Genomic DNA, 27,724 nt, shown 5'->3' on the forward strand with positions numbered 1-27,724 from the left:
TATTTCATACATGCGAGGAAGACAACCCCAAAAACAACCACAAAGATGCTGGCGTCTAAAAGATGTCATGCGCACACACACTAAAGCCACATTCACACCTTCAGTATTTGGTCAGTATTTTCCATCAGTATTTGTAAGCCAAGACCAGGAGTGGGTGATAAATACAGAAGTGGTGACGTGTTTCTATTATACTTTTCCTCTGATTGTTCCACTCCTGGTTTTAGATTAGATACTGATGTAAAAACTGACCAAATACTGATCATGTGAACGTGGCCTGGGAGGGGTTTTCAGGGCTTGAGCTAAATTTCTGCAGTCACTCTGCAAATCCTGGCAGTGTGTGGAATAATGCTGGAAAAAGTGGGTGGTCCCATAATCGGCAGTGGAAGTGGATACGAATTTAGGTGGCACATGACTGCCAGTCTGGAGGTCACACACTGCCGATCACGTGGCAAAGCTTCTAGGGTAAAATACTTCCATAATGCAGCATTAATTCATAAGAAAAATCTGTGTATGAAAGCTAAACTCCTTTTTAAATCTTGATTTTGATTCTTTGAACACATACCTTAGGGTTTACAGCATTGGAGGTCAGCATCTGCTTTATAATTATTATTATTTATTATTATTATTATTATTTCATTGTATTTTTTTTTTTTTACTTTTGCACACAACCGTATTACATATCTGTACTAGCGTGTTCATAAATTTCTCTGGGCCCTTATTGTACACCATACATGACAAACTCTGGCCGTCAACACCAGAACCACCACCTCTATGTGGGGCCATTATACTGTATAGAGGACTATGTGAGGCCCATTATACTGTATGGAGGACTACTTGGGGCCATTGTACTGTATGGAGGACTACGTGGGGCCATTATACTGTATAGAGGACTATGTGAGGCCCATTATACTGTATGTAGGACTACGTGGGGCCATTATACTGTATGGAGGACTACGTGGGGCCATTATACTGTATAGAGGACTATGTGAGGCCCATTATTCTGTATGGAGGGCTATGTGGGGCCCATTATTCTGTATGGAGGGCTATGTGGGGCCCATTATTCTGTATGGAGGGCTATGTGGGGCCCATTGCACTGTATACTGATTAGCCCGAGACTTTGTCCAAGTTTTTAATTTTGGCCCTTTGTTGGTTTGAGTTTGACATCCCTGTTGTACACCCATGTGCCCCTAATTTCATACAGAGACAGCTTTTTTTCACCCTTCCATCCTGCATTATGGAAGTATTCTACCCTGGAAGCAATCACCAGGAGAACATTTGCCACTGACTGGCACCATATGGCCTTGCACAGAGGGCCTATGGAGTCACTGTACAGGTGACCATACAGGATCCATATACATGGCTTTGGGATGAACTCTCTTGGCAAGACTTAGTCAAAAAGCCTAGAAATTTGTTACCGCCAAATATTTTGTGGATTGATTTCTAGTAATGTTCGTGAAACTTGCTGCCTCTAAAAACTTTTTTACCTTTTTTTTTTTTTAACTTATTATTATTTTTTTTTTTTTAAAGAATACTAACCTTACCAATCCCTCATCGCTGCCTGGGCCCCTGGTGGTCCCTGTTCTTGATAACTGGACCATATGGGTAACCACTTATACTCTATTTACTGAGGATACCATTTCAACATTGCCTGGCATCCTGCACCATCATCGCTGCAGTCAGTCATTGACTGCAGTGGTCACATGTCCAAACAGGACCGGATGTACTTGTTCTCTGCTTCCTGCTCCGTTCAGATGAACATGTGGTCAATCATTAGCCACAGGGGGTGACACAGCGGGACCTATACAAGGTGTTGGAAGAAGAGTGACTGGTGATCAGCAAGCCAAGTATACTTTGTTCAAGTATTTTATAGCATTCTGGATAGTTTTTAAACAAAAATATTAAGGCATGGACAACTCATTTAATGCCTCACATCTAAAAAAAACCCCCAAAACCCTTCTATCCTGGTGTATTGGCTTTCCACGTGAAGTATTTTGTCTTACACTGATAGGAACTTTACAAGCCCAAGTCAGACTGTGGCTACAGTCAAGTAGATGGAGAGGCATAAAAGTATATGCAAGTGGAGAGCGGCTCTACAATGCTGACACTTGGTATTGCAGACCTGTTGATTGGACGTTGCCAGATGCTTCATTTTTATTTTTTATATATAGTCCTTGGTGGACACGTGTTGGCTGCGCAGATCCACATAGCAAATATAATCCGACAAGAACAGAGCGGCGTCTGTAACATGACGGCTTTAGAATAGGTAATGTGACCATTTGTTTCTTGATCTTTACAGTATGAAAAAAGTAGGTCAGAAAGACTAGTGCCCACAAAGCGTAGTAGACTGTAAAGCTGCAAAGTCTTGGTCTGGTCATAACATTCTATGATTCTATCGTTGGAGGGGACCTCCAGGGTCATCGTGTCCAACCCCCTGCTCAGTGCAGGATTCGCTAAACCATCTCAATGGAATCATAGAATGTTATCGTTGGAGGGGACCTCCAGGGTCATCGTGTCCAACCGCCTGCTCAGTGCAGGATTCGCTAAACCATCTCAATGGAATCATAGAATGTTATCGTTGGAGGGGACCTCCATGGTCATCGTGTCCAACCCCCTGCTCAATGCTGGATTCGCTAAACCATTTCCACCGTCAAAGGCTTATGATGAGCTATTAGACTAAGGCCCATATACTGTCTTGCATTAGGGCTCTTTTCTGTCTTTGCCCGCCAGTACTAAAGATGATAAAGTGCCTTTAATCAATGGGTATAATTGAGTTTAATGGGCCAGTTTGTGCTCTGATTTTATTCTTGCTGCTCCCCGGAGTATTCCATTTTTTCTTCATTATTTTATAACTCCGCCATACGGTTCTAGACATACAGGCCCTTTTATCTACTGCTGATTTTTCTGGTCTTTATTAAGGGGCGTGACTCATGGGGTAAATATGCAGAACAGCCTAAAGATACTCCCCCAGAGAATCCCATGAGCCACGCCCCCTTAGTAAAGGCCATAAAAGTTGGTGCTAAATAGGAAAGGTTCAGATCTCTGGAACCATATGACGGATTCTAAAAAAGAAAAATGCAGAATACTCAGGGGAGCAGTGTGAATGAAATAAGGGTATAAACTGACCACTGTTGATCTAGTTACTGGTCCACTTTAAGTAAAAAAATAAAAAATTGTCCCAAGAGGTGTCGAATTCCATCAATGTGGATCCGTTCAGAGATGGTAACAATTTTTTAAAATCTCCCTCAACCTGTAAAAAGTGGCAATTGGGGATAATGAGAAGTCTTTAAGCTAGGACTCATTCAGACATCGGTCTGAGCATGGATTGCAATGGCTGCAGATCTTCAGACTGGAGCATGACCACTTCATATATCTCTATGAGGCTATCATGCTCGGGTCAGAAGACCCTCGGCCAGTCTGTGCTTGGATCGATTTGCATGGACGTCTGCATGAGCCCCAAGAGTTATTGCCAGATGCCTGTGGAGCAGGATAGGTTTTCTACTGAAATCTGACAAATGGTGGTTGAGTATGCCACTAATGAGAGGAGGAAAGACTATTTTCAACATGTGAAAAAGATGAATATCTTAGCGTAGAAATGGTTGAAAAAACCCTCTAAATCTGAGGCTAGACTGCCATATGCAGCAGTTGAGGCTGTGTATGTACGCGGTGTTGTGTGCTGGCTCCCGGCCTACACTCATGTACTGTACTTAGCGTATTGATCATTTTACAGGTCTATTGGGAATTGAGGGATGAAAGATTCCAATCAATGCTGTACGTTCTAATAGCAAGTCATTTGGGCTCTTCAATAAAACAAGCCTCAGTGTTCACTGTGCAAGTAATGGAGCGGAAGCATTTGTACCAGAAGATCGTCCACCCATCAGCTGTTTATTATCCAGCAGGGAGACGCTGTGCGGAGCCCCGGGAAACATGACTTCATTACCAATCCTCCACGTTGTTGATGCTTGTGTCACGGAGCCATTAAGAAACAATTAATGGGCTTTTAGTTAATAGCGGGCTTTAAATCTGCTTTGTGTGGACTCGTTGAATGTTAAATAGTGGATCTGGTCATTTCTGTGCATTTTACTCTGTATCGTGCACTATTGGTATGTAATACAGAATCGAGCAGTCGGTGCCTCATTCTTATTATAAGGCTATGTTCACACATTGAGTTTTTGCTGCGTTTTATTTTTGCAGCAAAACCTGATCTCTTGCCAGGAGGTTTGTTCAGGATTTTTCTTTCTTTTTTGCTTGTTTTTTGGTGCGTTTTTCTCACTGTCCTTTTGTCTGTTTTATGCATGTACATAAAGTGGAAAAAAAATAAAAAATCTCATTCTGGTTTTGGCACAAAAAAGGCTGAAAAATCTGACACCTGCGTTTTTGGTGCTTTTTTTTATCAGCGTTTTTTTCACCACCCATTACTTCCAATGGCTGAAAAAACGCTGAAAGAAGTGACAGGCTCTATTTTACAAAAAAACATTCAAAGCTCAAAATCCTAAACAAAAAAACCCATAATGTGTGCATGAGATTTCTGAAGACTTTGCTGGTACTGTAAAACGCAGCTGAAAATTTGCATAAAAAAACTCTGAAAAAACAAGATGTGTGAACATAGCCTTACTGACATGAATGGTCTAATCTAATGCACTTTACAAAAATGAGAGATTATTAGAAATAATTGACCGCTTCTAAAAATTTGAAATCGACATCTTCCGCTAATCAATTTATTACCGCTAATTTGCAATGCAAAGGATGCAATGTTTATGCAACCAAATTTGTCGCAGCATGTCCTGTGTGCACATACCTTTATATAATACTAATACTATCTGAGTGATGGTAAATTCTTTTAAAGAGGACTGCCGGTAAGATGCATTTATCACCTAACCGTTCAGTGGGAGATTATTTCTAGATCTGTAGGTGTCTCAGCATTGGGACTTCCACTGAACTTCAGACCGGTGGGCTCCGATCCTCAATTCCTCCTTAGATTTTGGATCAGGCTGGCCAACTTTTATTTATTTAATTATTTTTTTTCAGAACTTCTTATCATAAAATCACAGACTTGCAATATTTTTTTATGGACACATTGGAAAACCACAATAAATCATTATGATTACACTGCTATACAGTGATTTTGGTGCCAACGATGTCTGAATGGTTTTATGTTAAAGAGGTTGTCCACTACTTGCCGAGCTTTCTGTCTTCTGATTTAAATAGGAGGTGGATGTGTAGTTCCCTGCGGCGGCCACTACAAGTAAACGGCCAGTTCGGCAAGTGAGCACTTGTAGCCGCTGCTGCCAACACCAGCTGATCGGCGGGGGTGCCGACTGCTCAGACATTGATGGTCCATCCTAAGGATAGGCCATCAATGTAAAAGTAGTGGACAACCTCTTTAGGTTTATGGTGCTGATTAAGAATATGACATTGGTTTTGCCAGATTAGCTCTAGTTTTTGAGATATTTAATCGTTAATTACAGTAGAATTCTGCCTTCACAAAGTGGCTTTTATAGCATTGTAAACCTACAAATTGAAATGCAAAATAATTATATGGGATATTTCATTACCTAAGACACTGTTAGAGTCAAAAGACCAAAAGTTATTGCATTTGTTTTGTTATCACGCACAAGTTGCATTGGGGGAATGCATTATTTTCTTGGATGAAATTATCTCAAAAACTAGAACCAATTCAGCAAAAGTAATGGAATTTTTTAATTTACTCTCAAAATACCCTAAATCCATTCAAAAAACCTTGGCAACTGAAATAAAATATTTTTAATTGTAGACCTGTGTTTTAAGTGATAGAATTACAGCCCATAATTCTGATAAAACATCAGCTGCATTTACAGTAAAATGAGAATTACAAAATAATCTGTAGGAGTTTCTTCATCTTCAAAAAACATCTCTTACGCCTTAATTTTTTCTAACAGATGGGGCAAAAAAGTGCCTTATTTTTATGGATTGTCCTGTAATTTCTGGATGGTTGGTGCCCATGTCTGGGACCAGGGATAGGATAACCTTGAACAGATAGACGATTCTTTATGCGCCATGTTGGATTCTTCTTTATTTAGGAACCGTAGAAGTAAATGTCACCATTTATTGATTTTTTAATAATTCCATTCACAGATTGCTGTTTAAACTGTGTGAATTTGGGAAAATGTGACCTCAATCCACAACGTGCAGCATTCGTTGCATTTAGTCACACATTTCTAAAAATAAACTGCCTGTGCGCAAAGATTTTTGTATTTCCGAGAACTTCAAGAAAAAAAAAGAACGGGCATATCTGACCTTAGACAACCAAGGACGTGTAATGAAAAAGCAGTTCTGTTTAGCTTTTTCCTTTTTTTAACTAATTTACTACTACTGTGCCTCATTACTGTGACATTGTAGACATACTACTAAATTCTTTACTAAAAAACAGTGACTATAAAAACTTGGGCCTTGACGTTTTGTATATCTCCATTCATAATCTACTTTCTCCACATAGTCACACATTTACCTCAGCGGTTTGGGGTGAAAAACCACAAAAATGTTGACAACCGCATGAACGTCTATATGACTAAGTAGTGTTTGACTTTAGCAGTATAACAATAGCTTAAAAGTATAATTTAAACCAGAACAATTCAATCCCAAAAAATAGATCCATAAAAGAAACTGCATATTGTAGAATCCTCTATTACTCCATCAAAAGGAATCAGTCATGTAGTTCATTCAAAGACGAGCCAGGCAATACCTTTACATGGCCAGTCTGTTCCTCCATTACTGAGAAATCAGTATTTGAATTAATATGGATAGGGCATCAATGTAAAAGTAGTGGACAACTTGTTTAAATGCATAAACCACACCATCCACTGCAAAAAAATAATAGATAAAAGTTTAAGAGACACTCTGGGGTTATCCAGGACTATTTTTTTTTACAATGGAGAAGAAACAATGGAGAGATATTCTGCCTTAGATACCAGTAGATGAAACCAGGAGACCAAGGATATTTCTTTGCGGTTTATGGTTCCATCTATCAGTATTTCCTGATTTCATCTACTGGTATCTTCAGCAGTGCTGTGATCCCCATCTCTCCATTGTTTTTTCTCCTTGCAGGTCTGCTGACATTTTCAAGCCGGTTGAGTTGTTGTGTTTCGCACAACTCCATTAGGTAATTCCCAGCTCCCTGATCCCCCTACTCAGTGTATAAGACCCTTTTGCGCTATTGTTTTTCCAGCTTTTCTTCACTTATTTTTTTACTATAGGCCTACGGATCATTGCTAATGACCTGCCTGTTGTTCCCAGCACCGGCTAAGAGTGCTCCCTAACCGCTCCTGCTGGAGATTCTGCTGCTTCACGCCGACAGAGCAGCTCTTCTTCTTCCGGGCTGTTCTGTTGACGGGTGTGACTGATCGACAGCCGGCTCCCCGCAGATAGGCAGCTTTATTGTCGCCATGTTATCCCCAGCGTTCATGCAGGAAGGAGCTACGTTAGGGAAAATTGCCATTAACTCCCAAGTCTTGGTGTCACGCTCCCTTTAAAAGTCTCTTTTTACTCCCAGTACAGGTTGTAATGCAATTAATGAATTTTTGTTATGCTCTTGTTAATTAATGTTTTATATGTCCCAAGGTGAAGTGTTTATTGATATAGTGAAATACAGTAAATTTATGTCACCTGATGAGGAAGATGGGGTTATTTTGGTTTTAGCAAGTAGTTGTTAGTTTCTGTATAAAGAACATATCTAACATTTTTCAATATACATTTCCTCACAATTCCATAAAGGGGTTTTCCCACAAAGAGAGTAAGATTTTAATCAATAGATCTTAGAAAATTGTGAAGTTCCATGATTGTTGTGTTAAAGAAAATAAATAATGTTCCTGTGCTGAGATAATGTTATAAATGTGCCCCTGCTGTGTACTGTGTAATGGCTGTGTATGACCATACAGGAACATGGTCTGATCATACCACAGCTCCTGGGCAGGGGAGGAAGCAAAAGAGAGAATACAGTCATTACAGCAGGGGGTCACAGCTGATTCTTTCTGTGAGGTAAAACATTGTTTAAAAACAGGCAGAGAAATGTTTTACCTCACAGAAAGGATCACAGCTGATTCTATGATGTAATGTCTGTATACTCGTGTCCTCCCCCGCCCAGGAGCTGTGGTATGATCAGTCCATGTTCCTGCACGGTCAGACACAGCCATTACACAGTACACAGCATGGGCACATTTATAAGATTATCTCAGCACAGGAACATTTTATTTTTAAACACATCCAATTGTGGAACTTATTATTATTCCATGATGTGCTGATTAAAATGTACTTTACTTGTGTAATAACCCCTTTAAGGTGGATAAAAATCTAGTCGCCAAGCTGCTCGGCTCATTAGGCAACGTTCTCAAAACAAGCATTTACAGAGTTTTTGATGTTGCAGATTTTTTGCAGCATTTCTGCACCGCAGGTAAATTAGGTTACTTGCATTTTTTCAGGTTTTTCATTCATTGTTATCTCTTTTTGATACTTCCTGGTATTCAGCTTTGAAAAAACTTTGATCCAGTCATGTACAGATTACGTGCATTTTTTTACCTGCGGATTTTCTACATTTAATGCAAATCTATGGGGAAAATCTGCACATTAAAACTCTGTGTGCAAGCAAGGTAAATTGTCTTGTTGCAGATTTCAAAAATGTACTGAAGGGCAATTTACGCTGAGTAAAAAAAAAAGCGTAGTGGGCAAGAGATTTCTATAAATCCCATCCATTTTGCTGGAACCTTTAAGGGCATGTGCACACGTTCAGTATGTGCAGCAGAAAACGCTGATGTGTTGGTAGGAAATAAATAGCAGAAAATGCATGCATTATTGACTCGTTTTTTGCATGCATTTATGATGCTTTTTTCCCATTCATTAGTATAGGTGAAATCTGCAGCAAAAAATGCTGAAAGAATTGACATGCTGCAGATTTATATCTTAAGACTGTGTTTTTTTGTGCCAGTAGTATGCTTAAAAAAGACCTATGGCAGGTCGAGGCGTCGCATCTATAGCTGAATAAAGAGGTTTCACTGATGTATTTTATCATGTGGACTCCTTGGGATTTCTCTGCCAGTGCGTCTATACTTGCACTGTCTGAATTTTTCTATTTATATGTGTTTTTTTTGCGCATCAAAGCAGTGTCAAAACTCATTGTGGGAGCGGAACCATACAGTGAAGTAGTCATCTGTTAATTAATTAATGGACTGTAATCCGAAATCTTGCAAGCGATACTTGATACAGAGAGCATATTCCAAAATTGTGTTCCATTTCCTTATACAAAGAAGGTAATCGCTGAAACTGGAATAATTATCTGCTTTATGTTTTAAATGGCATCTGTCACCAGGTCTTTGCTACCTAATATGAAAGCAGCAAAATGTAGGGGCAAAAATCCTGATTCTAGTGATGTATAACTTACTGGGCTGCGTTCTGTAGTTTTGATAAAAATCATTGTTTTATCAGCAGGAAATTTTCATGAGAGGACTACTTGGCAAGCTGCCAGGTAGCCCAACCACGCCCCCACCACTGATTGCATAAGCAGAAAGCTGCCACAGTGTACACAGAGAGCAGCCAATCAGTGATGTGGGCGGGGTTATACAGAGCTCAGCATTCAGAGAACTGCAGCAGAGAAAACAGTTTTTAATACTTTACTGGGTGCTGTAGTTTTTAAGTGATACATCATTGGAGTCAGGGTCTCTGCCCCTACATTAGGCTGCTCTCAAATAGGGTAGGAAAAAACCTGGTGACAGATTCCCTTTAAGCATCAAACCACAAGGGAGGGTTGGATCTTTTTCATGGGAGACACTACCAATGTGCTTAACATATGGCGCTTACTCTGCTATAAACTATAGAGAGTACAATGGCGAGGAATTGTGAGTGGGCATCACTGGATCAGGCACTTATTGAATATCCTAAAGTCTTTAATGCATTTTTTTACTGGAAAATCTCCTTTAGAGAACTGGTGCTGCTCTCCAGTTGAAATTTCTGTGCTTATCCTGTTCTTTTTTATATATTTTTTTCTATGTTGTCATTAGACCATTTTCATTAATTATTGTTTATTGACCGTCTATTATGTCCGTACCTGATGTTCCTAAATTCTTCCAGGAACTGACTAATTTGAGTATGTTCTGCCTGTAGTACAGACATGAATTCCAGTAGTTCCATAACCTGCGCTTGAAAAGTCACATTGCCTTAACCATTTGCTTGCACTCTGGGAGACGGTGGAGAAAATGGACTGAAATGACCGATTACCCTTGTATTTGTAAACCTGCACGTCATTGCCTATTGTAGGCAGGTCACTCCTGTATAAGCATGTATGCTTTCCTTCCTCCCAGAGCCCGATAACGTTCCTGCTGATACCATCCGGACCTGGGCTTGCTGCTATGCCTAGCTGACCACAAGACATGTTGAGAAGAATGGAGACCAAGAGTGAGATGTCCTGAAGAGAAGCCGGAAACAAATGCAAACTGTAAGTCTGATTATTCACACCATAATGTTATTATGTGATGCGGAGGGTTAATATCGACATTGATTCATACTGCCAGTAGACGGGAACTGTGTCTTGGCTGAATAGTCCAAAGGCGGGCCCCGGGCTAGTCCAAAGGCGGGCCCCGGGCTAGTCCAAAGGCGGGCCCCGGGCTAGTCCAAAGGCGGGCCCCGGGCTAGTCCCCGTTCTAGAGTAATTGCGCAGCCAGTGTCTGATGCTGCCTGCGGTTCTGGCAGCATGAATCTGATGACTGGTTCCCGTAAAGGAATGTTATGCTGATAGAGGGAGGCTCCTGATGAAGACCCTTCTTGCGGATGATGCGTTGCTGCATTTTGAGCCTTTATAATCTGTTGGTGTCCAATAACTGTAATGTCGTCAGTTTTCTCTGAAATGCTTTAATTTCAGTCTTCCTATTGCTCATCTGCATTGAAATCCACTTCACAAATTCCCATGATGCAGTTTTGATGGTCAGATCACACTATGGATTTTTGATGTATTAATGAGATTTCCTAGAATCTCATTACAATGCTGCTGTAGTATCCATTAGATTTTCTGCCTGGACAGTCAGCCATGTATAAGCCTGATGGGCATATATGATTACATGCCTGGCATCCCTGTAATACATAGATGCATCTGGCTGATTGGTTCGGGGGCCTAAATGGGGACGCCCCTCCGTGATGATATGCTGCAATCGGTCATGGACAAGGGTTGCCTTCAGACTATGGTTTTAGATAAATCGCCATCTATATACTAGATGGCGATTTACAGCCCTCTTCTATAATATGCTGCACTTGGCCAGTGCAGAGGGGGCTCTCCATGAGACCGCCCAGGCTGGACTGTACATGCATAGGGTAGGGCTGCTCTTGTTTTCATTGTATTTGACCATGGCACAAAGGAGTGCAGTGCAGGAGACTGCTGCCCGATCAGGTATCACTTACAATTGAATAAAGCCATTCACATGGAGGGTGTTTTTCATGCAGATTTTTGTGCTTATTCAACACCAAAATCCGTGTGAAAATTCTTCAATATTAAACATGTCGCATATTGAAGCAGATTCTGCCTGGAGACCCTGGTAGGTAATGTATCCTGATTAGAGATTCTCATACCAGTTCAAAATAAAAATCCGCAGCATAACCCAAGGATCAGCCTCTGATTTCTGCCATAGTTCCCACTTTTCTCAGGGTTGATATTCACATTATTTTCTTTTCTCCAATAGGCTAGTCGTGAAGAAGCATGCAAAGGCAGTATGTCAGCCCAAACTGACAGTGCACCCTAAGCACACCTCACTGGTGGCTGACGGTGTACCCTAAGCACACCTCACTGGTGGCTGACGGTGTACCCTAAGCACACCTCACTGGTGACTGACGGTGTACCCTAAGCAAACCTCACTGGTGGCTGACGGTGTACCCTAAGCACACCTCACTGGTGACTGACGGTGTACCCTAAGCACACCTCACTGGTGACTGACGGTGTACCCTAAGCACACCTCACTGGTGACTGACGGTGTACCCTAAGCACACCTCACTGGTGACTGACGGTGTACCCTAAGCACACCTCACTGGTGACTGACGGTGTACCCTAAGCGCACCTCACTGGTGACTGACGGTGTACCCTAAGCGCACCTCACTGGTGACTGGCAGCTTGGCCTGCCTGAGCTTCTTTCTTACACACAGCACTAACTCCAACCAGCGCTGTCCATCACCAGTGAAGGAGGAGGGGGCATACAAAACCAGTCGGCAGCTTAGTGCACTTAGATCTCGGCCACAACAAGGGTGCACTGAGCTTGCAAACTAGGATATTTTACTTAAAGGGAACCTGTCACGTCCTAGTTGCTATGTACACTGCCCCCATTGCTTTGTTAGTGATGCAATGTGCATCACTAACAAGCTTTTTTAATTAAAATCGGTGGTAGTATGATTTTATAACATTATATATACTTTGTCCTACCTGCTCGTATTCAGTCATAGGGGTGTGATCCTGCTATTCAGACAGGGGCGGCGCCGCATATATTCACTGCTGACGTCGCCCATGTATTTCAATACTGCTCCTGGCAAGGTTGCGTCTAGATTGGAAGGGATTACCGAGACCCTCACTCCAGCAACTCCGATCTCGTCTCTTCAGCAGTGAAGCGTCTAGATCAGAGGCTAAAGTGAGGAGCACAAAAAATCACCTCTGATCTAGACACAAACTTGCCGGGAGCAATATTCAAATACGTGGGCAGCGCCAGTAGTGAGTGAGTGTGAGAATCACACCCCTATGACTGAATACAGCAGGTAGGACAAAGTATATATAATGTTATAAAATCATTATACTACCACCGATTTTAATGAAAAAAGCTTGTTAGTGATGCACATTTCATCACTATCACTAACAAAGCAATGGGGGCAGTGTACATAGCAACTAGGACGTGACAGGTTCCCTTTAACTTCAGTTTCTTCAGAAGGGAGGCAACAATTAGAGCATTAAAGGGATGATTTTATAAGGGCTTTATACCCTACAACGCTATGTGCTTAGTGTACACTTTTGGGCTGACGGACTCATTGTAACACCTTTTCACACCTCAATCATTCATTCTTTCCCTCCCTCCCAGTGTCTGGTTATAAGAAAACACTGAACACTTTGTTACAGTGGAACAGGATTGGGGATGTTCGCATGAAGCATTTGGTGTATGATTGCAGTTCCAGCATCTAATTCCGGTTGGCAGTTGTCCTTTTTCAGAAAATCTCAGCACCAAGACGCAGTTTTTATTTATTATTACTTATGCTTTGCTTATACGCGCTGATGAATACTGGCGCTCATCATATTCCATTATCATCGCTGTCACCATTGGGGCTCACAATCTAGATTCCCTATCAGTATATCTTTGGAGTGTGGGAGAAAACCCATGCAAACCCAGGGAGAAGATACAAACTCCTTGCAGATGGTGTCCTTGGTGGGATTTGAACCCAGGACCCCAGGGCTGCAAAGCAACAATGCTAACCACTGAGCCACTGTGCCCCTATAAGAAAAATCAAACTGCACTGTAATCATCCTGCCGTGTCCAGCAACTGCTCCGGTATCTTATAATAGCTGCAGCTCTGACATCACATTGACAGTGTCAGCCAATCAGTGAGCTCAACGGTTCTGCCTGTGAAGCTATAACACCCCGCTCAGAGCTGCACTCACTGATTGGCTTCAGCACAGCAGCCAATATTGGATAACGGGAGCAGCGGCCGAGACTTGGCAGTGGACCTGGTGAGGGGGCCTCAAATTTTGTTTGTTTTTTTTCTTTATATGAGAAACTTTAATCCACACGTGACTGTATCAATAAATTTTTGTCCAAGCCAAATACCAGGAAGTATCAAAAACAAAGCAGCTTTATTTAAATCATGACATACCAAAAAGAGACAAAAACACAGCTTCAAAAAACAGGGCATCCTCCAGGCTATCCCCTTTTCAGTAGTTAAAGCAGAACTTCCACCCACGCACCATCCCCCTGTAGTCAGAGCAGGAACATCTCCCCCCCAGTAGTCAGAGCAGGAACATCTCCCCCCAGTAGTTAGAGCAGGAACATACCCCCCCCCACCCAGTAAACATCCCCCCCCCCCAGTAGTCACAATAGTCAAAGCAGGAACATCCCCCCCCCCCAGTATTCAGAGCAAGGACATTCCCCCCCCCCCCAGTAGTCAGAGCTGGAACCCCCCCCCCAGTAGTCAGAGCAGGAACATTCTTTCCCCCCAAGTAGTCAGAGCAGGAACATTCTTTCCCCCCAAGTAGTCAGAGCAGGAACACCCCCCACCCCAGTAGTCAGAGCAGGAACACCCCCCCCCCCAGTAGTCACAGTAGTCAGAGCAGGAACACCCCCCAGTAGTCAAAGCAGGAACATCCCCCCCCCCAGTAGTCAGAGCAGGAACATCCCCCCCAGTAGTCAGAGCTGGAACACCCCCCCCCCCCAGAAGTCAGAGCAGGAACATCCCCCCCCCCAGTAGTCAGAGCAGGAACACCCCCCCCCCCAGTAGTCAGAGCTGGAACCCCCCCCCCCAGTAGTCAGAGCAGGAACACTCTTTCCCCCCAAGTAGTCAGAGCAGGAACACCCCCCCCAGTAGTCAGAGCAGGAACACCCCCCCCCAGTAGTCAGAGCAGGAACACCCCCCCCCCAGTAGTCAGAGCAGGAACACCCCCCCCCAGTAGTCAGAGCAGGAACACCCCCCCACCCCAGTAGTCAGAGCAGGAACACCCCCCCCCCAGTAGTCACAGTAGTCAGAGCAGGAACACCCCCCAGTAGTCAAAGCAGGAACATCCCCCCCCCCCCCCCCAGTAGTCAGAGCAGGAACATCCCCCCCCCAGTAGTCAGAGCTGGAACATCCCCCCCCCCAGTAGTCAGAGCAGGAACATCCCCCCCCCCAGTAGTCAGAGCAGGAACACCCCCCCCCCCCCAGTAGTCACAGTAGTCAGAGCAGGAACACCCCCCAGTAGTCAAAGCAGGAACATCCCCCCCCCCCAGTAGTCAGAGCAGGAACATCCCCCCCCCCCCAGTAGTCAGAGCTGGAACATCCCCCCCCCCAGTAGTCAGAGCAGGAACACCCCCCCCCCAGTAGTCACAGTAGTCAGAGCAGGAACACCCCCCAGTAGTCAAAGCAGGAACATCCCCCCCCCCAGTAGTCAGAGCAGGAACATCCCCCCCCCAGTAGTCACAGTAGTCAGAGCAGGAACACCCCCCAGTAGTCAAAGCAGGAACATCCCCCCCCCCAGTAGTCAGAGCAGGAACATCCCCCCCCCCCCCCAGTAGTCAGAGCAGGAACATCCCCCCCCCCCCCCAGTAGTCAGAGCAGGAACATCCCCCCCCCCCCCAGTAGTCAGAGCTGGAACATCCCCCCCCCCAGTAGTCAGAGCAGGAACACCCCCCCCCCAGTAGTCACAGTAGTCAGAGCAGGAACACCCCCCAGTAGTCAAATCAGGAACATCCCCCCCCCCAGTAGTCAGAGCAGGAACATCCCCCCCCCCCCAGTAGTCAGAGCTGGAACATCCCCCCCCCCCAGTAGTCAGAGCAGGAACACCCCCCCCCCCCCAGTAGTCAGAGCAGGAACACCCCCCCCCAGTAGTCTGAACAGGAACACCCCCCCCACCCAGTAAACATCCCCCCCAGTAGTCACAGTAGTCAAAGCAGGAAAATCCCCCCCCCCCAGTATTCAGAGCAAGGACATTCCCCCCCCCCAGTAGTCAGAGCTGGAAACCCCCCCCCCCCCCAGTAGTCAGAGCAGGAACATTCTTTCCCCCCCAGTAGTCAGAGCTGGAACATTCTTTCCCCCCCAGTAGTCAGAGCTGGAACATTCTTTCCCCCCCAGTAGTCAGAGCAGGAACACCCCCCCCCCAGTAGTCAGAGCAGGAACACCCCCCCCCCCCCCTCCCAGTAGTCAGAGCTGGAACATCTCCCCCCAGTAGTCAGAGCAGGAACACCCCCCCCCCAGTAGTCAGAGCAGGAACACCCCCCCCCAGTAGTCAGAGCAGGAATATCCTCTCCCCCCCCCAGTAGTCAGAGCTGGAACATCCTCCCCCCCCCCCCCCCAGTAGTCAGAGCTGGAACATCCTCCCCCCCCCAGTAGTCAGAGCTGGAACATCTCCCCCCCCCCCAGTAGTCAGAGCTGGAACATCTCCCCCCCCCAGTAGTCAGAGCAGGAACACCCCCCCCCCAGTAGTCAGAGCAGGAACACACGCCCCCCCAGTAGTCAGAGCATTGACAGTAGAAATTATTTTCTGTCTGCTTTCATAGTCGAGCTCATAGCTAGTTGCCCCCAGTTATAACAGGACAACTTTTCTCTTGCTATTATATAGCACTGTGCACTTACAATTGCTCATTTTGCCTTTGCCCAGTGAGCTCTTCTCCATTAGGTCTATGACATCATGTGATTAAAAGTTGATTAGCTGATTCCTTCTAAGCTCTGTATAGAAACAGGAGGTCTCTTTTCTCTGCATGAGTCAGCGTTAGAACTACAATTCTAGTCACTGCAATGTCCCTGGCAGGGGGAGGCGGGAGCATCTGGGTCAGGAGGTGAAGAGAGGGATGATAAATGCAGGGACAAGAGACTTCCTGTTCTACATAGAGCAGAGAAAAGAGAAGAATTATCTGGGTAGAAAGGCAAAATGAGCAATTGTAAGTACACGGCGCTATATAATATGATGATTGCAAGATATTAAGAGGATAAATACTGTGATGGGAGGAGGAGGAGTGCTTCTTTAACTGCTGTATATGCAACGTGCTTTGATATTTGCTTAAAAATACATGGAGAGAGCGGAAGCTGGCCACCAGGGATGATTTTCTGGTCACCTTGATGGTGTGTTTTGTCCAGCTCTGCCATGGATCGATGCATATATTACTGAAGTGGTTTTGAGAATTCCATTCAAAGTTAATTAGGGTGAGAAGGGCTTGTGCCGAGCTTCTGGGAGATGTTACGTTCAGGCGACTCTGTGTAATTACGCTTTACTTTCACTGCGCCTGCTGGGAAAACAAATCATCTGTGCCCATTACATCAGTGACGCTGCAGGAGAAAGGCTCAGCTCCGCATTTAAAATGTGAACTTGATAACTCCGTTGTGTTGGAAACTCTAGAACCCTCCTCCATATTGCTCTATGAAGCTACGCCGCCATTCACTGCTCATCATCTCATGGTCCATGATTGCTTAATTTCTGTAGACCGGAATCACCTTTACCACTTCTCTGCTCTATAAATCAAAATTGTTAGATCTGGTTTGGCTCCATCACAGAACGCCCCCCTTCTCCTTTGTGGCTGGTAGGATTTGAATGGTCGCACATGACACATTGGAAAAGATAGCCGAGCTTGGCACTGTATGAGGTTATCTTCGTCAGGCTCATTCCCGCTCTTGGTGCACATGACAGTATAGAATGTCTAGGAACCATTCAATTCACAAGGTCTGTAACTTGCCATCCACCTTCACTGGCTCGTTCCTTTTCATCGGCATTCTGCCAGCACTATAGCTGCAGGAATTTCCTTTGTTACTAGCTATTGTCCGATGTTCTGCCTTCCCTGGACTGAAACCCATCTATCTGTATTCTGTTTGACAGACAAGTGAACAGGACAAGAGACAAAATCTTGCCACCTGTTCTGATAATCGTTCTGTGTCTCTGCTGCTGTAAGTACTTTCAGAACAAGGGATCCAGAACTGCCGGGGCCGTGCCTCTTGTTCCAGGGGGAAGACGGACTGCGAGCACAGGAGTCAGGTGACTGGGAAGCTGGGGGTGTGTCCAAAGCCAGATCTCAGGAGTCAGGTGACCAGGGAGCTGGGGGCGTGTCTAGGAAGAGGGAGAAAAAGGAGTTTTGCGCGGGAAAGCGGAGAGTTGACAGTTGGAGTCCAGCCCGACTAGAGGGAGAAGAGACACCGGGTCCGTGGAGCCGAGCAAGTGAGGTGCAGTGTTATGGACTAGGGGCTCAGCGGGTCAAACCGGAGACCGCCAGCTGCCGCCAGAAGACTGAGCGTTGTTTAGGCGGGGAAGCCAGAAGAAAACAACACCCGCATCAGCCTTCAACTGCCTTGTGGGGAACAAGAGTCAGCTAAGTGTAAAACTGCCAATTACAACCGTTACAACTGACAACAGAAAGTGGGAAACACATTAGACAGAAGGAAGATACATAGTGGTCGGCATCTTGGTGTGAAGATTTAAAGGGAATCTGTCAGTAGGATGAACCCTCCTAAGCCTTCTTTATGGGCATGTAGGTCACAGGAAGCTGAATAACATGATACTGTGATATCTGCCATCCAATGTCTTATTCCAGAGAAAGCCACATTTTTCTTAATATGTAAATGAGCTGTTGAGATCTATGTCCGGCCGATAGATCTTCTCAAGAATCTGCCTCCAGAGCTTATTATAATTGAAAGGGAATGTTACCAGTGTAGATCAGGAGAGCCGACCGTCAGTCATTACATGTCTCACACAGGTAACGCCTCTTTCATTTAAAAGAATCTCTGGAGACAGATTCTCTCAGGGAGATCTATGTCCGGCCCATAGATCTTAACAACTCATTTACATATAAAAAACATGTATTTCTCTGGAATAAAACATTGTATCGCAGATATGAAGGTATCATGTTATTCAGCTTCCTCTGACCTACATGCCCATATAGACGGCTTAGGAGGGTTGATCCTACTGACAGATTCCCTTTTAATATGTGGAAATAAAGTATTTTACAGTTTTGTTAGACTCCTCTGATGGAAAATGCAAGGACTATGTTTGTTGAATTGACAGTGATCATTTAGGTAAAAAAAAATAACTCCATATTCATGTTGACTGTGCCATTTCTGATATCCCCTGGTCTGATTTGGTGATGAGTGATGCTGAACCTGTATTTTCTTCATTTTATCATAAAAACTGGGTGTGCAGCTTCTAGAAGTGATATATGGAGAGGAGAACATAGAAGTAGCGTTATGTAATGCCCGCAGGACGGCTGCCAGCTCTGAGCACTCACAGGTATGCTGGGGAGCGTGTCGGCTCATGTCTCCTCCATGCACATCCCGGGGACGTCCTGCATTCTTCTCACTGCCGGGAGAACCTCGGCATATATGGAGAGCTCAGCCGCAGGCTCTCCTAGTAGGGGTGTATGTAAAATATAGCTTTATTTCCATAAGACAGAGAGGATCCTCCGTACAAGTACTAAACCTGCAAGGGGCAAGTATTGTGATTATTGGGGTGTCACAACTTAATTTATATTGAAGGGACAGATATGATCATTCTTCTTTTCACTGACCTCTCCATTCCCAAGTTTGTGCTGTTTATGTATGGGGAAAAAACTGGAGCTATGCATAAGCTGGCATTAAAAAAAAAAATTATCAATAGACTTGTATACATACACCAGTGTCTTGGTGTTCTCCAACCGCTTTGGCCTCGGAACACCCCTGGCGAATATACAGTATATAAAAAATAAACACCGTGTCCCCAGAATGAATGTGTGTGTGCGTATTTACACATACATACATACATACATACATACATACATGCATGCATAGTCATTCTAGGTGTGTGTATAATGTATGTATGTGTGCATATATAATGTATACATATAGAGTCATTCTAGGTGTGTGGGTGTATATAATGTATGTATGTGTGCATATATAATATATACATACATGCATACATACATACATACATACATACATAGTCATTCTAAGGGTGTGTATGTATACTATGTATGTTTGTATGCATGTTTGCATATATAATATACACACATACATAGTCAACCTAGGTGTGTGTGTGTATAATGTACCATATGTAAGTGTGCATAAATAATGTGCGTGTATATATTTACATACATACATATGTAGTCATTCTAGGTCTGTGTGTGTATGTAATGTATGTATGTGTGCATACAGTACAGACCAAAAGTTTGGACACACCTTCTCATTTAAAATTTTTTCAGTATTTTCATAACTTTGAAAATTGTACATTCACACTGAAGGCATCAAAACTATGAATTAACACATGTGGAATTATATACTTAACAAAAAAGTGTGAAACAACTGAAAATATGTCTTATATTCTAGGTTCTTCAAAGTAGCCACCTTTTGCTTTGATGACTGCTTTGCACACTCCTGGCATTCTCTTGATGAGCTTCAAGAGGTAGTCACCGGAAATGGTTTTCACTTCACAGGTGTGCCCTGTCAGGTTCAATAAGTGGGATTTCTTGCCTTATAAATGGGGTTGGGACCATCAGTTGTGTTTGTGCAGAAGTCAGGTGGATACACAGCTGATGGTCCTACAGAATAGACTGTTAGAATTTGTATTATGGCAAGAAAAAAGCAGCTAAGTAAAGAAAAACGAGTGGCCATCATTACTTTAAGAAATGATGGTCAGTCAGTCTGAAAAATTGGGCAAACTTTGAACGTGTCCCCAAGTGCAGTTGCAAAAACCATCAAGCGCTACAAAGAAACTGGCTCACATGAGGACCGCCCCAGGAAAGGAAGACCAAGAGTCACCTCTGCTTCTGAGGATAAGTTTATCCGCTTCACCAGCCTCAGAAATCGCAGGTTAACAGCAGCTCAGATTAGAGACCAGGTCAATGCCACACAGAGTTCTAGCAGCAGACACATCTCTACAACAACTGTTAAGAGGAGACTTTGTGCAGCAGGCCTTCATGGTAAAATAGCTGCTAGGAAACCACTGCTAAGGACAGGCAACAAGCAGAAGAGACTTGTTTGTGCTAAAGAACACAAGGAATGGACATTAGACCAGTGGAAATCTGTGCTTTGGTCTGATGAGTCCAAATTTGAGATCTTTGGTTCCAACCACCGTGTCTTTGTGCGACGCAGAAAAGGTAAACGGATGGACTCTACATGCCTGGTTCCCACCGTGAAGCATGGAGGAGGAGGTGTGATGGTGTGGGGGTGCTTTGCTGGTGACACTGTTGGGGATTTATTCAAAATTGAAGGTATACTGAACCAGCATGGCTACCACAGCATCTCGCAGCGGCATGCTATTCCATCCGGTTTGCGTTTAGTTGGACTATCATTTATTTTTCAACAGGACAATGACCCCAAACACACCTCCAGGCTGTGTAAGGGCTATTTGACCAAGAAGGAGAGTGATGGGGTGCTACGCCAGATGACCTGGCCTCAACAGTCACCAGACCTGAACCCAATCGAGATGGTTTGGGGTGAGCTGGACCGCAGAGTGAAGGCAAATGGGCCAACAAGTGCTAAGCATCTCTGGGAACTCCTTCAAGATTGTTGGAAGACCATTTCCGGTGACTACCTCTTTAAGCTCATCAAGAGAATGCAAAGCAGTCATTAAAGCAAAAGGTGGCTACTTTGAAGAACCTAGAATATAAGACATATTTTCAGTTGTTTCACACTTTTTTGTTAAGTATATAATTCCACATGTGTTATTTCATAGTTTTGATGCCTTCAGTGTGAATGTACAATTTTCATAGTCATGAAAATACAGAAAAATCTTTAAATGAGAAGGTGTGTCCAAACTTTTGGTCTGTACTGTATATAATACATACATATATTATACACATTTGCATGTTTATATATGTGCATTCCCTGCGATGACGGAAAAAACCCAAACATTGATTGGACTCGCTTGGTTGCTCCTGTGCAGCCCAGTGCTGTGCCCGTTCTCATGCTGGATGACGCTGGCACTCCATTGATATTGTGATGCCGGTATCCTCTTGGAGAACACATGAGAGAACGAGGCAGGGAGCCGGATAGGACTTCCTGAAGCACAGCTGCTTTATTCATTTGTGTCTGTGTTTTAAAGAAACCGAGGTAATTGAATAAATGAGGGACCTTGCTGGAAGCCATGAGAGGCCCATTGCTTGGTGCCCTGCACTGCCACCTCCATTTGTAACTGGAATGTTGTGCCATTCATTGATTTTTTTCAATGGAATTATGGAAGGGAAAATGATCCTCATTATATGGTGCATTGCCCTGAAGAAACCGCTGCAGTCTTGTAATGTGTTGATGTTTCAGCACAAAATCATCCAGGATCCGCTAAAGTTTTTTCTTCAAGGAGTGCTGTAAAGAAATCCTTCATTTTCTTTCTTCCATTTTTTTTTTGCATAGAAACCTCTATACAGGGTGGGCCATTTATATGGATACACCTAAATTAAATGGGAATGGTTGGTGATATCAACTTTCTGTTTGTGGCACATTAGTATATGGGAGGGGGAAAACTTTTCCAGATGGGTGGTGACCATGGCGGCCATTTTGAAGTCGGCCATTTTAGGTTCAACTTTATTTTTTTCAATGGGAAGAGGGTCATGTGACACATCAAACTTATTGAGAATTTCATAAGAAAAACAATGGTGTGCTTGGTTTTAACGTAACTTTTATTCTTTCATTAGTTTTTTACAAGTTTATGACCACTTATAAAATGTGTTCAAAGTGCTGCCCATTGTGTTGGATTGTCAATGCAACTCTCTTCTCCCACTCTTCACACACTGATAGCAACACTGCAGAAGAAATGCTAGCACAGGCTTCCAGTATCCGTTGTTTCAGATGCTGCACACAGTTATTACATATATCAAACTGAAATATCTGTTGCAAAAACACCAATTTTAAGAAAACATTAAGCTTAAGATTAATAGGGGTGCCCAAACTTTTTCATATAACTGTAAATTTGGCTGGAATAGTTTGCAGGCACCAGGTCTCATTACAGAGCCCTTGAGGTAACAAAACCGTAGAAACCCCCACAAGTGACCCCATTTTGGAAATCAGACCCCTTAAGGAATTCATCTAGGGGTGTACTGAGCATTTTTAGCCTACAGGTGATTGATGAAACTTTTTACATTTTTTTTTAGATGTGAAAACAAAAAAAATTAATTTTTTTCCACTACAATACTGTTTTAGAACCAAATTTATAATTTACACGAGGGGTAGGAGGAGAAAATGGACCCCATAGTTTGTTATGCAATTTTTACTGAACGTGGCAGTACCCGATATGTGGTTGTTCACTAGTGTTTGAGCTCACGGCAGGGTCGGGTGGGAAGGAGCGATACTTGGCTTTTAGAAAGCAGATTCTGTTTGAATAGATTGTGTCCGAGCCCCTAAGGTGCCAGAACAGCAGAATCCCCCCCTCCCCCCACCATATTAGAAACTTCACTGCCTAAGTAATTCATCTAGGGATGTAGTGAGTATTTTGAACCCATAGGTGCCTCACAGAATTTTATAACATTGGGACGTGGAAATATAACATTCTAGTGGTAAAAATATTTTTTTTTTATTTGTTGCAAATTTGTCCATTACACAAGGGTTAATTATGTGAAACTGGATCCCATAATTTATTGTGCAATTTCGAACACTGGAGGGGTGGAGGGGGTAGGTCAGTATGTCATCATAAACCACTGTTTGGCCCAAGGCTGCCCGCTATCGCGCTTCTCTGCACTTACAGTAGAACCGTTAGCTTGTGTTATTTGGAGACACCCAGGTATAGAGGGTTTTAAGTGTTGGAACAAAGAAGAAAAGATTGCTGTATATGCTGATGACCTATTATTATTCATTAATAACTCTGATAGCTCTATTCCAAACATAATGAACACAATTGAGAGATTTGGGACTGTTTCGGGCCTGACAATAAACTGCTCTAAATCCTCTCTTCTACCTTTGGATTTCAGGAGTATTTCAATTTGGGAGAGTCTGTCCTACATTCCAGTAGTTCAGAAATTTCAGTATCTGGGGATTTACATTACTAATAAAACACAGGAGATTATTCCATTAAATCTAAATCCACTAGTTATTAAAATGAGGAACAAAGTGTGTATATGGGAAAAACTTCCTCTGTTAGGCTGTGTGCCCACTATGCGTTTTTCAAGCGTTTTTGCCCCGAAATTTCCACAGCGAAAACGCTTGGTAATACGTGCCCCATGGTCTCCAATGATAATCCCCATGTGCTGTGCACATGCTGCGGAAATTTCCGCTGCTTATTATCATTTCGGAAAAATCCGCAGCAATTCCATTATTTTTGCGGAAACGCGGTGTAATTGCCGCCATTGAATCTCTTAATATCACTACATGTGCACATGCAATATTAAGCGATTCAATGTGCGGATGGTACCCGGGTCTGGAGAAGAGGAGACTCTCATCCCGACCCGGGTACCATAGTACCTGTAAAATAAAAAAGAATTTAAAATGAAAAAAAAAACAAAAACATTATACTCACCTTCTGATGGCCCGCGGTCTTCTCTCCGGTGGCTCGCGATGGTGTAAAAGGACCTTCCATTACGTCATTTAGTCATGTGACAGGTCATGCAACCGCTAACCTATCACATGACTTAATGACATCACGGAAGGTCCTTTTACACCACCGAGAGCTGCCCAAGACACCGGACGCACCAGAGAGAAGACCGCGGGACATCAGAAGGTGAGTATAATGGTTTGCTTTGGTTTTTTTTTTACCATTTTTATTCTTTTTTTAGCTATTAACTTGGTCACTCTATATAAATCCATGCCACTTTGGACTCCATTTGGCATCTGCTATGGTGGTCTCCATCTTTTTAGGCGTGCACAGATCTGTGGTCGCCCACACTTGTGCACTAAAAAATGCACCTAAAATGATGGGACAGACAAGTTCAAAGTGACACCATACCCACCATATCCTGGGGACCTCAAGGTACCATGGCCACAATTGGCACGTGCGATTACGATCGCGGTGGCTCAGATCCTGCCATAGGGGGTCTTTTAACCACTTAGATACCGCTGTCGGTATTTAAGAGGTTAATCGGCCCTGATTGGTAACTAGACAGTCCGGGGTCGAATCCGCAGGTTGTCAGCTGTCATGTACAGCTGTCACCCGCGGGAAATGTGCCTGTGGAGGAGTGAGGCGCTATTCACTTATTCCTGACCACCGTTTTAATGCGTATTGTTAGTCGTTAAGATGTTAATGAATATTAAATTTATTTTTTTAGAATAACAATCAACCTGTTGTTATACACTTCTATACAGATATTATCTTATATCCAAATATTCTTGTCCATGGGTTCTTAGATCACCAGGATCCCTTCTCAGGGAGAAGCAGGGACTATATTCCGAAATGTCAGCATTTAAATACACGGGTAATGGCGCTCCATCACTGCAGCCGTGGGTTTTTATGACTACTGTTTTGTACCCAATACCAATACTTTATGGCGACTCAGAGCCGTTTCTGCTTAGTAAACTTTCTGTATATTTGGCTTTTTCTGTGTTTTGTAAATATATAACATACCATTCACTGGTCATTACTTGTGACTAATCTGTTATATTAGGGGGCACAATGTTCTTGTACCACATCTGTACGTTATATAATGTGACCCTCATGGACAGTTAATCATTCGCTAAAGGGTTTTCAGCTTAATTTACTGTATCAACACTCCTTATTTGCAGTGTTTCAGCCATTATTGTATTCCAAGAAGTCACGTAATGTAAAGTGTAGCTCCAACTATTCATGTTCACTGCGACATACAGTACAGACCAAAAGTTTGGACACACCTTCTCATTTAAAGATTTTTCTGTATTTTCATGACTATGAAAATTGTACATTCACACTGAAGGCATCAAAACTATGAATTAACACATGTGGAATTATATACTTAACAAAAAAGTGTGAAACAACTGAAAATATGTCTTAAATTCTAGGTTCTTCAAAGTAGCCACCTTTTGCTTTGATGACTGCTTTGTACACTCTTGGCATTCTCTTGATGAGCTTCAAGAGGTAGTCACCGGAAATGGTTCTCACTTCACAGGTGTGCCCTGTCAGGTTTAATAAGTGGGATTTCTTGCCTTATAAATGGGGTTGGGACCATCAGTTGTGTTGTGCAGAAGTCTTGTGGATACACAGCTGATAGTCCTACTGAATAGACTGTTAGCTGCTTTTTTCTTGCCATAATACAAATTCTAACAGTCTATTCAGTTGGACTATCAGCTGTGTATCCACCAGACTTCTGCACAACACAACTGATGGTCCCAACCCCATTTATAAGGCAAGAAATCCCACTTATAAAACCGCCGGAGCGGAGGACAAGGCAGAGCAGAGCGGAACCGTAGGTGCGGTGGACAAGGCAGAGCAAAGCGAAACCGCAGTTGCGGTGAGCAAGCAGAGTGGAGCAAAACCGCAGGTGCGGTGAACAAGGCAGAGCAGAGAGGAACCGCCGGAGCGGTAGGCTAGGCAGAGCAGAGGGGAAGCGCCGGAGCGGTGAGCAAGCAGAGCAGAACTAAACTGCAGGTGCGGTGAACAAGGCAGAGCAGAGAGGAACCGCCGGAGCGGTGGGCTAGGCAGAGCAGAACAGGTCTGACGGTGCAGGCAGAGAGGACAAGGCTCTGTTCACATGGAACAGACTGAAAGATACAGGAAGATGGCTAGAACACAGGAGATAGATACGGAGAAAGGGAAAAAGGGACAAGCAAAACCAGATACACACAAGGTACTTACAATGAAGTAGCGAGTGGACACAAAACTCACAAACCGAAGTACAGAGACTATGAGTAGGAGTTAGGTGCTAGTTCAGACACTGCAGGAAAAGGGAGGGTGCGGACATAGAGATAAAACAGGTAACAGGCTAAGAGACAGTTCAGACAGGAACTGATACTGCAACAAGATACAGGAACGAGCCTGGGTATACGGCCCCCAGGGTGGCGGAAATGGACTAGAAGTCACAGATACAGGTAACAGACCTGGGTATATGCCCCCAGGGTGGCAGAACAGACTAAAAGTCAGAGATACAGGTAAAAGGCCTTGGTATACGGCCCCCAGGGTAGCAGAAACAGACAAGATACAGGACAGGACCTGGCAATTCAGTTGCAAATACAAACTGAGTGAAGGTGTTGCTCAGGCTCCTCCTTCTGGGTGGAGGGGGTTTAAATATCCAGTGACTCACAGAAATAGGCTGGAGACGCATTAGAGGTGCGCCTACAGCAGCTATAAGAATCAGGAAGTAACCGAGCCGCCACCCTAAGCAGTCAGTCAAGAGACATGCACACAGCATGAACTGCAGCAAGCTTTGCAGGCTGGACTGATGGGTAAGATTGCTGTCTTGCATGGTGGGAGGTAGTGCACTATGCAAGCACGCCGCCAGAGATGTTACAATTATTTTTCCATCTTTAAGGCCTTTACTGGCAGCCGAGCAGTGAAGACTTTGATGCTGTGATGGAGCTTTGTCCTGCATAAAAATCATGGTTGTCTTGAAAGATGCAGACTTGTTCCTGTACCACTGCTTAAAGAAAATGTCTTCTAAAACTGGCAGTAGGCATGGTAGATGATTTTTGACTCCATATTCAACCCAAAAATGTCCAACAAGCTCATCTTTAATAATTCCAGTCCATTTGTAGTACCCCACCTCCACCTTGCTGGCGTCTGAGTGAAAGTGGAGGTCTGTGCCTGTTATTGATCCAACCTCAGGCCCATTCATCTGCTCCATTAAGAATCACTTTCATCTCATCACTCCATAAAACCTTTGAAACACCTGTCTTCAGATATTTCTTGGCCCAGTCTTGACATTTCACCTGTGTCTTGCTCAGTGGTGGTTGGCTTTCAGCCTCGTTACCTCGGCCATATCTCTGAGCACTGAACACCTTGTACTTCTGTGTCTTGCTCAGTGGTGGTCAGGTTCGACCTCCCTCAGGCTGCGTGCCCACGTTGCGTATTACAAGCGTATATGCTGCGGAATTTCCGCAGCGTAAACGCTTGTAAAACGCATGTATATCCGGACCCCATGGTCCCCAATGGCATTCCGCAATGTCAATGCCCATGCTGCAGATTTTTCCGCAGCGTATATGCTGCGGTCAAAAATCC

General features: G+C 43.8%; 1 protein-coding gene across 4 annotated transcripts in view; it reads left to right on the top strand.

Annotated features, from left to right (window-relative positions):
• Positions 1 to 27,724, top strand: part of PIK3CB (phosphatidylinositol-4,5-bisphosphate 3-kinase catalytic subunit beta) — a 178,935-nt gene that overhangs the window by 40,270 nt on the left and 110,941 nt on the right. For all 4 annotated transcript variants that reach the window (XM_073674434.1, XM_073674436.1, XM_073674433.1 and 1 more), the window contains exon 2: positions 10,323 to 10,456. The gene's annotated coding sequence lies outside the window, so the exon portion shown is untranslated. The remainder of the gene's footprint in view (positions 1 to 10,322; positions 10,457 to 27,724) is intronic.

The sequence above is a fragment of the Phyllobates terribilis genome, unplaced genomic scaffold (assembly GCF_046119375.1).
Source record: "Phyllobates terribilis strain yellow unplaced genomic scaffold, ASM4611937v1 Scaffold_3__8_contigs__length_932513732, whole genome shotgun sequence".
Taxonomy (NCBI): Eukaryota; Metazoa; Chordata; class Amphibia; order Anura; family Dendrobatidae; genus Phyllobates; species Phyllobates terribilis.